This window comes from Rhinolophus sinicus, chromosome 15 (genome assembly GCF_057876585.1).
Source record: "Rhinolophus sinicus isolate RSI-liver-muscle chromosome 15, RSI-T2T, whole genome shotgun sequence".
Classification (NCBI taxonomy): domain Eukaryota; kingdom Metazoa; phylum Chordata; class Mammalia; order Chiroptera; family Rhinolophidae; genus Rhinolophus; species Rhinolophus sinicus.
Genome location: NC_142515.1, coordinates 37,210,945 through 37,225,316, shown reverse-complemented (window position 1 = coordinate 37,225,316; position 14,372 = coordinate 37,210,945). Strand labels below are relative to the sequence as shown.

The following is a 14,372-nucleotide window of genomic DNA, read 5'->3' as shown; positions in this document are numbered from 1 at the left end:
TCCGCTCCTCGGTGCCACTCTCTCTAAAGCAACCTGTAACCCAGGGCGGGGGTACAGGTGAATCTGGATCAAATTCAAAGGAACAACCAGGATCTAGGGAGCTCCTTGGGATGCACAGTGGTTCTCCCATGAGGGAAATGTAGGAGGGGAAGCCTCAGGGTAAGGATGTGCCAGGTTCCTCGCTTCACCTGGCGTTCTTCCCCAGCGCTAGCAGCTCTGGCGTAGAGAACAGCGCACCCAGCGAGCGAAGGCGCCCTCTGCAGTTTCCTGTGCGCCCTCGTCCTGCACTTGACCTCCCCTCCCACCGGGCTCGCAGGGATGGCTCTCTTGGGTAAGACCGGGGAAGCGCAGCGCCAACTCACTCAGTCCACCAGAAAAGCTGTGAGCATGTGCTTCCGGACGCCAAGACCACAGCTCCGGTCACTCTGGCTCCGGCCGCGCGCTCGTCTCTGCCCGGGAGACCTTGACCAAGCCCACCGTGGACACTGGGCATACAGAGGCCGGGGGCCCAGGGGTTCCCTTCCTTGGCAGCTTCGGACAAAGCCCGTTCTGCATCGTTTCAAGTCAGTGACACCGCAGGGGGTTGGAGTACATTGTGGGCTAGAAAATCTCCCAGGAGCGTTGCAGCCTTTGCGAGCGTCGTTCCTCCTTGGAAAAAAGCGGCTCATTGGCTCAGTGGCGACCCGGGTTTGTACCCAGAGGCCGGACATGCGGTGGGCACGGGACTGACACTGCGGGGAAGGGGGGCATCCGATCCGCCGAGGGGGCCCTTCTTCGCCCACCTTGCAAAGGGCAGCACTGGGGTTAGGTTTTGGGTCCTCAAAGGACCCAATCGCTAAGGGGTAGAGGTGACCCCTGCGATGTCAAAATTATCTCAATGAACTAATCTCCGAAACGCCTCCTGAGCCCACCTGGCACCCAGAGGCTCCAGCCAAGGAAGCGGCTTCCCACCGCGTGCCTTTCCGCGTTGCTACTGTCCAGTGGGAGGCATGGGCATATCTACATTCCACTTCAGTCCCTTTCGCCCCTTGCTCGGTGCCTTCACTCTGAGAGAGAAATACAAGTCTGAGATTCTATGGTTACACTCTCCTATGCTGGCCACAAGTCATTATCCCTTAAGTGACAGGGGGTCCAGAAAGTGACAAAATATATGGAGACGGGGAATGGGTAGGGAAGGTAGGGTTTCAGGGATCTCCGGGAGGCAGGCATCCCCTTCACTCTTCTTACTGTGTGATGAAATACCCCGCCCCTAGCTACTTTAAGGGAGCACTAACCTTGGAAGACAACGAACCAAGCGGGAGTAGGGGTGTAGGCATCAACAAAACAGATTATCTGCCCCCTGACTTCTTAGCAAGTTTCACTGGAAATTTGTTTCTTTGAAGAAAATTTATTTGGTCTGCGTTATTTGTGCTTTTCTAAAGCCCTTCAATGTTCAGCTCCTCTCCCCTCTCCCAACTTCCCTCAGGGCATATTCTCTTCAAAGAGCGAAAACGCTGTCACAGTTACCAATTTCCAAAGTTTCTAACGCCCTTTCAGTACTACCTGTCCATCATGTTTGGTCAGGCCCTCCCAGCTCAGGGCTAACGTCTGAGGAAGAGCACTGAGCTCCAGAAGTAGCACTTAAAATGCATCTTCCAGATGAATGGCCCTAGCTAGGAGGAGGAGTGGATTATGGAGAGCCGAGAGATATTGTGGGTTCTCTCAGTGATCAACCCTTCCATACACAACCGGAAACACACACACACACACACACACACACACACACACACACACACACACACACACACACACACACTTTCCCCTGGACTGCCGCTAGAGGGAGGACGGCAGGGTGGGTTTGAGAGATGGAACACACATGGAGCCTGCTCTCTGGCGGAGTTTACATAAAAGCGTCCAGAGATTGTGAGCAAGAGGAATCTACCTTGGTTAGGTTGAAACTGCACAATGGGGTGGAAATGTAAGTATTATCTGTCATTCACAGCTACAGATTCCTTTGATATTGAGACTCCCCATTCTATTACCCTTTCACTGCTCCGGACAATGAAAAGTCTCAAAGTGCCTAGAACAGAGCCAGGACACTTACTTAATAAGTGTGTTCAGGTGGTAATTTCCTTTTTCCGTAGGGAAATTTAGCAAAGAGACGCGGGAATGTGAATCCTGTTTCCACCTCGGTTTAATCTTTATGCCTTTTAACAAATAGCTGATATATCATTGTTTCGGAAAAAAAGAAAGAAAAAAAAACAGAAACAGAATCGGTCATTTTACACAGGATAAAGAAATAAATCATATTTCTAAAATCATATTTGTAAGTTTGAATTTAATTCCTCACCTCCAACCTGGAAATAGTGGGGGGGGAAAGCAACTTAGAAAATGCCGCTTATAGTAACATATTACTTTAAGAACTACTACTTCCTTGTGACTTTTAAAAACAAATCACCTAGAAAAAGTAAGGATTATTTAAACAACTCGAATAGTTCCATCTATTTTGACCGAATTAGGAAGTAGGCTAAGGGAAATTTTAAGTATTACCTTGATTGAAATTACAAGATTGAAAAATCTAATCCCATTCACGAAAAAGGTGTCAGGTGGATTTCAACTAATTTTGCAAAATGAATCAGAATGATGACTCAAACCATAGTGAAAGAGGAAAGTAATTTCCCTTAAAACCAGGTGATGAGCGCCTTGGTGACCCAATACTGGCTGCGTGCGCAGAGTGGCCAGACCCCTCTCCACGCAACTCTGGATCTGTTCAATTTGGCAAATGCACCCACGGCAGAAATGCCACCGGTACACCGTTTGCTATGATGGGCTTGGGGATTGACACCCCGCAGCGCTGTTTCTCCTGGAAATCAGTCTCATGCGTGCGAGCAGATCGCCCTCTGCGCTCTACAACCTGCGGGGCGGGGAGCCCTGGCGCTCACCCCGCGAGCTCAGCTGGTGCTGACGTCCATTCAGGCCCTTCAATGTGTCTGTCCCTGCGCAGGAGGGAACAGACTTTGTAGCAGTCACTTTGCCCGGAGGTAGTCGCGTCTCTGCTCTTGCAGGCAGCAGCTCCACATCCCCTCGCTCTTCCTGGATCTGCGTTTGTCTCTCCTCTTTGCGCTGAGTCCCCGCCAGCCTCTCCAGCGGGGGGCACATTTGGTATTTGCACCCCAGGCGTGAACCAACAGGGCTTCCCATGCCGTTGCTTTTTCTGTGGACTCAAAAACCAGAGATTCCGAAGTGCTCTCGGGGATCGCTCGAGGAGCAGGGAGCGTCTTCTCCCTGATTTTGGAAAGGGAGTGATTTTCATGACTGGTGAAATCGTCCTCCCAGCCGCTGTACCCACAACTTGTTTTGCTTTCTTCTCACTCCTGTGTGTGCGGTTCCAACATCAAAGTTTTTCTCCCGTACCCAAAAAAATCTGTACGTTTAATCCATCCTCCTCCCCCAGCGCTGTCTCCGGCAGGCCTCCTCGCTGTGCGGTGAGTGGATAGCAGGGCGCGCAGTGTGGCAGCGGCGGTGGAGATTGAAACGATCAGGCGAAGCAGAAGGAAAGGAGCTGCTGCTGGGGGCTCCGTGGGTAACCCTTTGCCAAGCGAAAGAGCTGGGTAAGAGCGCTGAAGAGGAGCAGGAACCTTCCAGGACGCTGGTGCCTGAAAACTGGATGTTAATCACCATTCTGGTTGTGCGTCTCTGCCCCTTTCTCTCATTTGGTAACTAGTCGGGAGAAGCGCTTGGCACGAGCGCTCTGCAGGACCCAAGCTCCGGGCTGCTCCGGATCCCTGTGTCCGCCGCTGCGGAAGGAGCAGAGGGGAGGACGCCAGTGGATGCTTACTGGAGCCTGGAGGTAGGCAAGGGGGTGGGATCCTGATTCTAGGGCTCAGCCCAGATTCCAAAAGGGTGTCTTGTTTCATGGAGTCGAAACATTCTTCTTCCCTTTATTCCCCATCGCACCCTCCCCTTTTTGAATTCAGGCTCAGGAAAAACCAGATCCACAGCACTCTCAAGGTGGACTTCTTTTTCATTGCTCATCGCCTGAATGCCTCATCCTTACGTTTGTTAGGGATCTATGAGCTTCGCTGGGAAGTTGATAGCTTGCAGATTTTAAGAAGGTCCAACCTGATTTTATTCAGTTTCTTAAAGGATGTGTTTCCTGTGGGCAAGAATTATGGGAAATAAATGTCAGTGTCATATACAACTGCAATAGCTGCTCGGAAATCACCTACATTTCCCCCCAAAAGTTTTCCTCATGCAAGTTTTCTTAATGTCCAGATGTAGTACATCAAGACTTGTTTTCTTGCATTACATATCAACTGGGGAGGGTGCTCTCCTTCTGTAAAGTGCAAGATATCAAGGACGATGTATTTTTTTCCCCCTGTGCTGACCATGTAACAAAGCACTTGTGAGGGTAGAGAAACTGGAACACTTCCACATTCTTCAGGAATAATGAAAGATTGTGCTGTTTCCAACCTTGCCTGAAGTTTTTATTTAATTGCTTGATCTTTTTTTTTTTTGGTCCGTTAAGAGAGGTAATTTGGGTAAGACTGAACTAATATCTTCGGTGCAAGTCAGTGTGATGAGATTTTGTGTATAGTGTATGTAATTGATCCTTACAGTTGCAGGTTAGCTAATGGCAGCGATTGCGTGAGAGGATAGAAACAGCCCTTGATTTTTTTTTTTTTTTTTTTTTTTTTTTTGTCAAATGATATATTTGAACTGTAGGGGCATTTTAAAAATCAATATTTAAATTTATGTGGCAAGAATATGGATGCACTGATGAAAATAGTAGGAGTTACCTTTAGGAGTCTGGTTTATTGAAAATCAGCACATGGGATTTCATATCTACATATGGTAATCGGTGAAATAAATGAACCAGTTAGTATTCTGAGCTTGCAATACTTGGCTCTGTAGAAAGACTGCTGTTACATTTCATTGTGATCTCATTTGTGGGAATAGAATATTGTTGGATGGTTTTATTCACTTCCTCACTCTTGTGTTCTATAGACAAGGTTTGAGTTCTGCTCTCATTACACATGGCTATCTCCTCATACATGGTGTCCTCACATAAGTTGCAACTAGTGGGATCCGGAGCTTCTTCCTCTGCATCTTCTACCACTCCTCCCCTTCTTCTTTTTCTTGTCTTGCTCCAGAACACTGGTAGCTTCCAATCTGAACCTGAATGTCCCTCTGTACAGAAGGGCTTGTCACATGTGTGTTCTTCCTCGTGGTGTAGCTCTGAGTCGAGGTTGCCCTGCATTTAAGTTAATACCCCGGCAGTAAATGTTGTGCAGTTGTTTGGTAGATACTTAGTGTACCCAAGTCTCCTGCATAGCCAGGGAAGGGGGTAGAAGGGATGAGCAGAGCGCATAAGGGGAGGCTGCAGTGCAAATGAAAAGACACAGTAAACTAGGAACATGGATTGTACTTAAAGTAAATTGAGGCAGGGCAGAAAGAAGGAATAAAGGTGAAATTTTAGTTGTGTGTACATACGTGTGTGTGGAGGATGGATTCGCTTCAGCAAGAGTCATCCTTATCTTAGATCTGCATGAGCAGGTTTATGTCAAAGGTCAGCTTCTTGCTTGATAAATACTTTTTAAAAAATGGAGAATCCCAAGAAAATAAACAGCTCTCATTTTTAGTTACTGACTTTCAACTAAACTCTTCAGTCGTAGGATCTTAAACAGCTTTTCTCAAAATTTAGCACATAAGAATGTGTAACAATAGAGATTTAGGACTCCTAACATATGAAGAATTGATTCAAGAGGATCAAGTTAACCGCATGTTTAACACCATGGGTAAATTCAGCTCTCCTAGTTCAAGAATTATCCCATGAAAAATGTTAATGAACTTGCTTTTGTTAGAGAATCATACAGCATGTTAATATGAAAACTTTTTCTAGTATTTGTTATCTTCTTGAAGCTTTGTTGTTTTCCATTATCAATGCCATTATTATTGTCATGTCTGTCCTTTTAGGAGATGGCTATTCTCAAATGCCAAACTTCTATTACTTCTATATGTGACGTGCTGGATGGTGGGCATTTAAAATTAAAACTTGGAGAACTAATACTGAGGTGATGGGAATGCTTCATGCTTATTGAGATTTTAAGTTTATAAAAAATCAATGTGCTACTGGATTGATTGGAGGACAGCTTGAAGTAAACATTATGATTATCTCTTCCTCACTGGAGAGAGGACATTTTTTAAAATGCTAATCTTTTAATTTCATATATTTACCTGTTTATATTTTTCATAATGCAAAGTAATTCAAGTAGTTTACATGAAATTATAGAAAGAGAAAGTAAACTTAAAAATTCCTACAATCAGTTTTCTCTATTACCTTTCTTTATTTCCATTAATAAAACTTCACAAAGGTGTCATAAAAGTGACGGAAAGGATTGCTGAAAGTCTGAACCCAATGGTCAAGATCGGTCACTTCTTGCTTTTTGCCAGTGACATTTCCATGAAATTCTTAATTTTCCCCATTCTTTCCAACCAAAGTGAGTTGATCATTCATTGTCATGGTCTTCAACATATTTGGTGTTTATGAGCATTCTGGTATCAGAGTTCTAATTTCTTTGTTTTATAGTATTTTCTTATACAATGCTACTTGTATATAACATTTTCTTTTTTCACATTTTTTATTTTTTTGGCAATAGTAGGCATTTAGAACTTTGTAGTACTTAAAATATTTGCACAATAACAGCACAGCATCATATATGGATACAGGAAGAGGATATTGTCTCTGCTTATTTTTTTAAAAATCACTTTATTTAACTGTATATGTGTTGGTTGACACTATTTTCAACTATGTGCATGTTGAAAAATTTTAAAAACTGCAGCTTTCATGCTTTAATAAAATATGACCTCTCAAGTAATACATGGCACAGATTAATGTGAATTATATGCTAATTTTTGAGTTGAGTACATTTGTTGTTGTTGAAACTCCAACAACCTCTTCAGATATTTGATGGATGACAGCCTAAGAAGTCGGGAACCTGATAAAGAAACCACAAAAGTAGTTTAATCCTAACAACTTTACTTTACACCTTTACAACTTTAACTTAAGAAAGGTATGTTTTTGCTTCATATTAACCCCAAATTACAGATGTTATGATTGATATATTGAGATTAAAACATAGTGCCTCGTGGTCCAGCATTCCTGCCATTTTAAAGACTTTTGTATGTTAACGACATCACTGATAGCAAATACAATCCATTTCTATCTATAAAAATGCAAACATTTTGCTTAGAAGTTCTAGAAACTTAATTTTCTATCACATAGCTTCTCTCCCCATGGGATTTGAGAGAATGTAGCCCACATGGTATTGATATTATGATGAATAATATTTTGCATAATTCTACCCTTGAGCCATCTTTAGCTATATCTATGCCAATGGAAATGTTGGACTTTTCTCTAATGATAAGTTTCCTGACAGTTTTTTCAAACTATTGTCTATTAGAAAGTCTAAGTGCCCATCATTGCCAAGGATGGCCTTCATTAAAAATAATTCCACAATCTCTGTCCAAGTAAACCTAGAAACCATGACTCCTGTGTTTATTCCACTCTCCTCCTCCTCTGTGCTCTGATGTAAATTACATCATATCTATAGGAGATAATATCCCTTAAAGTGATTTCACATATGCAGGTATATACATATATTCATCAACTACAAGGTTATATATATTATCTTTGTTATGTTCTTAAAATCAGAATGGTTTCTCATTTACATACACCATTTACCTTTACCTTAAGCTCATCGATGCTACCTGAAAAAAATCCATTCACAGTAAGTCAGTGCTTTGGTAGATTCCTTAACAGGTGTGCTTTGCATTTTAACAGAGGGCCACTAGAAGACAAATCCCAACATGTTTTTCGTGAGGGATTTCTGGTCCCTGGACAAAAATCCTTGCAAGTTAAAGTCTTACAAATCACAGTCACATATATGCAAGCCTAGCTCTACAACCTGGTTGAGGTCTGCTGGTCTCTGTTGTTTGATATCTCATGTCTGCTGTTTGATATCTCTTATCTTGAGTGCCACAGCTTATCCATCCAAAGAGTTTGGGTACAAAACAAGAAACAAGAGCTTGAGTACATAACGGATATATTTGGAGAAGAAGAATATGACATTGTCTTAATAAATGGAGGGAGCAGAAGCCAGAATTCAGGGACTAGAGATATATTAGAAAGGTGGACTACATGTTAGATCCTCTATCTTTCTTGGTTTGTGATTGGCAAAGTTTATAAGTTGCATCAGACTAGAAGTCAGAACTGTGAAACAGAGAACAATACAAGATGTGGGAGAAATCGTCATGCCTGGGTCTAGTCTATGGGAGTGGAAGGAGGCCATTTGCTTGCCTGTTTCTTGCAGTTTTACTCTTGCCAGACAATGTAAGTAATTTGTTTATGGGATGCCAATTGGAAGTTTCATTCCTGGTGAAAATAAATTTTTCTGTTTCTTTAATTCTTAATAATTTCACATCTAGCAATGTGTGATTGCTTATTGCCAGCACCAATTTTACTTTGAGGATTTTTCTATTCTGGTGTAGTTTTCACATGTATTATATTAAGAAAAACCATAACTATTGCCCTAACTTACAGTCTATTTTTTACAATCTTAGAAGTTAATCGTATGAGTATTTGATGCTTCACTTCAGGAAGAAATTCCTATTTTCAGCATTTAAGTCACAGGGAATATTGGATTTGCTACATCAACAAGGTAAAAGCAAGTTTTACCTTCACAGTGTTAACAGAATACATTTACAATCATGCTTTTATTTTTTGTACATATTTAATTTTTAACTTAATTCCAAACTCTGTTGAGTCCCTTTTGTTTGATAAAGTGTATTATAAGTTCTTCTTCCTGATTCTTTGTCATCATGAGTAGGCATATCCTCTTTATCTGTTTTCGTCCAGATCAGGCTTTTGGAAGGCAGTGTCCTTTATGCTTTACATCAGCGCTCCTAATGGATTGATCTTCTTTTAGGCCTTTTTTATGTCAGCACAACATAGTGGTGAACAGTACAAGGTTTGTAGTTGAACTTCCACACTCTTATGTTTAGTTGTTCTGAAAAAGCTCCTTTACTTCAATTCCCTCACTGCTAGTACCTCATGAGTATTACAAGACAGTAGTCAGGTAATTCAAGTAACATGTTTATGGCAGTACTTGACACACAATTCAGGCTCTTAAAAGATAAACATTTTAAACAAGTGTTTATAGGGAGAGCAATAGATAAGTATAAAATCAGATACAACTGCTTGGTAATGTTATGTGTATACAAATATCTTCTTATAGAATCCAAAATGTTTGCCATGATCCTTAAAGGGAAAATGTGTATTTTACATATTTAAATAAAATATAGTTGAAATTGTCTATTGATTTCTGCTATTTGGACACTGTTAGGAATATTAAGTTTTCCAGCATTAAGGAAATAGATTTACAGACAAAAATCTACAAGTAACTCCTGCTTTAAATCATATGAGAGGATACCTGAAAAAGTTTTACCTAAGTGAATTTTCCTGTTTGAGTGACTAGTTCAATTAAAAATGAAACAACAAAACAAAACATTATCAGAGGGAGGGCAGGTTTACTGATGTTCAGCATTTCTTTAGCTTTGAATAGCTACAATTTAAAAAATAATAAAAAGCAATGCAATTTAATAAAATGTCCTGACTTTCTGTCGGAATTGTATTTATTCTCCCCACTATACTTGTTGAAAATTATCTGAAATGAAAGCACAGTTATTAGAAATAATTGGATTTTTGTAATAAGGACTACGTTCTATCCTGATTTCATTAGAATTGCATTTATAGGAGTTACATGTGTTTCTTCATTTGTTTTTCAGAACAAAACAGTGGCCTTCAGGCTCCTTTACTACTCAGCAGCATTGATTAAAAGAGTAAAATTAACTTTAAAGCTTAGATGGAAAATAAAGTTTAGAATGGTGTTCAGTTCTAAAAGCTGCTTGCTATAGAAGAGAGATTTGTTTCTCCAGTTGTCTTCAACCTTAATTCTGTAGCCAAATTGTCTTACCCACTGTCTCTCTGAACTTAAGGATGTAATGTAATCAGAGCTTTCGCAATTTAAATGATCCTTATCAGACAGATAATTAGAGGATAAGAATTAAAAGAAAGGCACCAAAGAAGTTATTAAATGATTTCACTCTAAAACAGTATGGAATCAATACTATTTCTGTGAATATATGGGCACTAATTGTTAGAAAGAGAATATAAATGTAGTGGATTGCCTGCATGGAACTATCCGATTATGTAAGTGGAATGTTAGATGATATAATTCTGCTGACAGTCACCGATCTACTGGACTAGTCATCTGGGTTTTTTTTGTTTGTTTGTTTTGTAGTTTTTCAACAGCAAAAAAAATGAGTGCATTACGTGGCTTTCATGAACTCACTGCATTTTACTTTAGAGTCTTTTATTGCTTGTGGTAATTATGATTATACATTTTTATAAGAGAAGTATTACTGAGTACTCTGTAGTGTTAAGTTTCTACATGGGGTCTCCTCTTGGTGTAGAACTTACAAATAAAATCTTTGTAGCCCCTGTGTACCCGTGAGTTTTGCACCTGCAGATTCAAATAACTGCGGATCAAAAATATTTGGAAGGACCAGCGCAGTGGCTCAGGTCGTTGGAGCACCATGTTCCTAATTCCTAGGTCACATAGGCCAGTGAGCTGCGCCCTCTACAGCTAAGACTGTGAACAATGGCTTTCCCTGGAGCTGGGCTGCAGTGAGCTGGAGGTTGGTGTGAGCTGGTGTGGGCTGCTGTGTGCTTCCATGAGCGGCCAGTGACCAGTGGCCAGCGTGAGTGGCCGGCAGCAGGTGAGAGCTGCTATGAGCAGCCAACCAGTGACCGACTGCCTCAGCCAGGGGGAGCACAAGGCTCATAATACCAGCATGGGCCAGGGAGCTGTGTCCTACACAACTAGACTGAGAAACAAGGGCTTGAACCGGAGTGGGGGTGGGGGGTGGGAGGTGGAAGGGGAAAAAAATTAGAATAAACATGTTGAATTGTGCTATGTAGATAGACCTACAATGGTTGTGTCTATAGTGAATGGTACAGACTTTTTCCTTGTCGTTATTCCCTAAACAATACAGTTTAACTACTATTTCTATAATGTATACATTGTACTAGGTATTCTAGACATGATTTAAAGTATATGGGAGGATGTGCATAGGTTATATGCAACTACTACACCACTTTATATAAGACGCTTGAGCATCCTCAAATTGAGGTATTTGTGGGAGTCCTGGAACCAATCTTGCCGTGGACACCCATGGACGACTGTATCTTCTTTACTTAGCACTCAATGTATAATATGAAAAGGACAGGATAAATATAACAAACTCCCCTATCTGGAAAGAAAAATAGTGGATTGATGTATCTTAGCAAAATATTTTTGTGGAATATATTTCATTTCATTTCTGCTGTAAACTGCCAATTTATTTCCAAGGTCATTTTTTTAAATAATATTTTTATAATGTAGGTATCAACTATCGTACAGTACTACTATTCTATATTCTCATCTATGTTTTCTAAGACTAGCACTTTGTTAAATCAGCTCTATTTCCCAAGTTATCTCAGTCTACAGTGTTATCAATGTGTCACGGCTATGTATCCTGGGTCACTAACTTTCTAGGCTCTAATGCCAATTTTCTTGGTGCTCACAAGCTGACTCCTAAATAAGATTTTGCTACAACACACCTTATTTCTCAGTACATATTTCTACATCACTCACTTTTTCTTGTAATTCACAATTATGCATTTCAATAATGAAAACTTAAAAAACACAAAAAGAAAAAAGAAATGTGTCAATAATTCAACCTCTAATGTTATCCCTGTTAACTTCTAGGTGCCTGTAATTCTTTGTCAATCTCATTTTTATTTTAAATAAAATAGACTACTTTTGCCATTTATAAATTTACTATGAGCATTTCATGCCAATATTTTTCTACCATGCAATGATAGAAAAATTATACAGTTATCAGTATTATGCAGTTCCATTACATTTAATGTCACAACCTGGTATCAGTCTGAATTAGATCCAGTGATGTATTTTGTTGTTACTGTTCACATATTTTTAGGGTTGATTTTGCTATCAATACTTAGAATTTGAAAATTTTCAGACTTTTCTGCTGCTTTTAAAAAATACTTTTAAGTTCATTGGGGTGACATTGGTTAATAAAATTTTGTAGGTTTCAAATGGACAAGTCTATGTATTGCATTGTGTGTTCACCACCCAGTCAGTTCTCCTTCTGTCACCATATATTTGACCCCCTTTACCCTCTTTTACCATCCCCCTGCCCCTTACCCTCTGGTAACCACTAAACTGTTGTCTGTGTCTGTGAGTTTTTTTTTCTTTTTTTATTTGTTTGTTTATCATGTTCCTTTGTTGCTTTCAGTTTTATGTCCTATATATGAGTGAAATCATATGGTTCTTGACTTTTTCTGTCTTATTTCACTTAGCATGACAATCTCAAGATCCATCCATGTTGTCACAAATAGTATTTCATATTTTCTTGTGGCTGAGTAATATTCCATTGTATATATGTACAGCATATTCTTTATCCAATTATCTATTAAAGGACACTTTGATTGTTTCCATGTCTTGGCCACCATGAAGATGCTTCAGTGAACATAGAGGTACATATATATCTTTGTGGATAAATGTTTTCAGATTTCGTGGATTGATACCCAGAAGAGGGATTGCTGGGTAATATGTTAATTCTATTCTAAATTTTTTGAGGAATCTCCATATTGTTTTCCATAGAGGCTGTAACAATTTACATTCCCAACAGCAGTGTATGAGGGTTCCTTTTTCCTCACAACATCTCCAACACTTGTTATTACTTGTGTTGTTGATAATAGACATTCCAACAGGTATGAGGTAGAATCTCATTGTGCTTTTGACTTGCATTTCCCTAACAGCTAGTGAAGTTGCACAGTTTTTCATATATCTGTTGGCCATTTGTGTGTATTCTTGGGAGAAGTGTCTGTTCCGGTCCTCCGCCCATTTTTAAAATTAGATTGTTTGGTTTTTTGTTGTTGAGTTGTATGAGTTCTTTATATACGCGTATTTTGGATATGAGCCCCTTATCAGAGGTGTCGTTTGCTAATATCTTTTCCTGTTGGGTTGGTTACCTCTTTGTTTTGTTAATGGTGTCTTTTGCTGTGTAGAAGCTTTTCTCATTCATTTATTTTTACTTTAACTTCCCTTGCTTCTTTTGAAAATATGGAAGATTCAGAAACAGTAAGGCAACTTTGCTGCATGGTAGTGATGGTCTGTAACAGAGAAGCTGATGTTTCATTTATAGAGACATGCTGACTCCAGATATAATTGTCACCATCCCACCTTAATCTTTGTACCCCTGCTGTAATGGGGGATAGATTTTGCTGTACTATAAATATTGCTTCTAGAAATAGCTTCATATATCTTTATGTGCATCCACAATTATTGTCTTATTATGTATTTGTAGGCGTAAAAAATTGTTGGGTTAAACTAAGTACTGAAGAGGAAACAATTTGCATTTTTGCTGTTTAACATTGTGTTTTTTCAATGGTGAGACTGATTTTAAATATATGATAGTTTGTCATTTATATATGTCCATTTCTGAAGTGATTTTATGTCATTTTGAAGTTTTTCTAATAAGTGACTTATTTTTATTACTATTTTTAAGAATTTGCCATATTCACATGTTGGTGATATATTTAATATATGTACTTAGTGTTTAAATTTTTTGTCAAATCTATTAACATTTCCCATTACTTCTTTTAAAAAAGATTTTTATTAAAAATATAGCTAACATACAATTATATTATTAGTTGCAGGGGTACACCATAGTTATTCAGCATTTATATACCTAAAGAAGTGATCACCATAAGTCCAGCAACCATCCGACATCATCTTAGGGAATCACAATATTATTGACTATATTCACTATGCTTTATATTACATCCCCATGACCTATTTGTTTTATACCTGGGAATTTGAACTTATTTCCCGTCACCTTTTCCCACATTTTTAAATTTTCCAATTAGAGTAGAAACTCAATATTATTTTATATTAATTTCAGGTGTGCAGCATAGTGGTTAGGCATTTATATAATTTAAGAAGTGATCCCCCTGACTAATCTAGTACCCACCTGACATTGTACATAATTACTGCCATATCATTGACTATATTCCCTATGCTTTACTTTATATCTCATGACTATTTTGTAACTACCACTTTGTACTTTTTAATCCCTTCTCCTTTTTCACCCTGCCCGCAACCCCCTCCCTTCTATCACCCCAAAAAATCTTGTACCCATCTGATGCCATACACAGTTATTACAATATAATTGCCTATGTTCCTTATGCTATAGCATAGGCCCCC

At 39.6% G+C, this 14,372-nt stretch overlaps 1 protein-coding gene and 1 long non-coding RNA gene across 2 annotated transcripts in view; one reads left to right on the top strand and one right to left on the bottom strand.

Annotated features, from left to right (window-relative positions):
* Positions 1–910: 910 nt before the first annotated feature.
* Positions 911–2,944, bottom strand: LOC141572931 (uncharacterized). Its single transcript, XR_012498501.2, has 2 exons — positions 2,084–2,944; positions 911–1,046 (listed from the first exon to the last, which is right to left on the bottom strand). It is a non-coding gene; the product is annotated as an uncharacterized LOC141572931 (long non-coding RNA).
* Positions 2,945–3,706: 762 nt separating this feature from the next.
* The window catches only part of PCDH15 (protocadherin related 15), a 1,316,677-nt gene continuing 1,306,011 nt past the window's right edge, over positions 3,707–14,372 (top strand). Inside the window, exon 1 of the mRNA XM_088791982.1 lies at positions 3,707–3,829. The gene's annotated coding sequence lies outside the window, so the exon portion shown is untranslated. The remainder of the gene's footprint in view (positions 3,830–14,372) is intronic.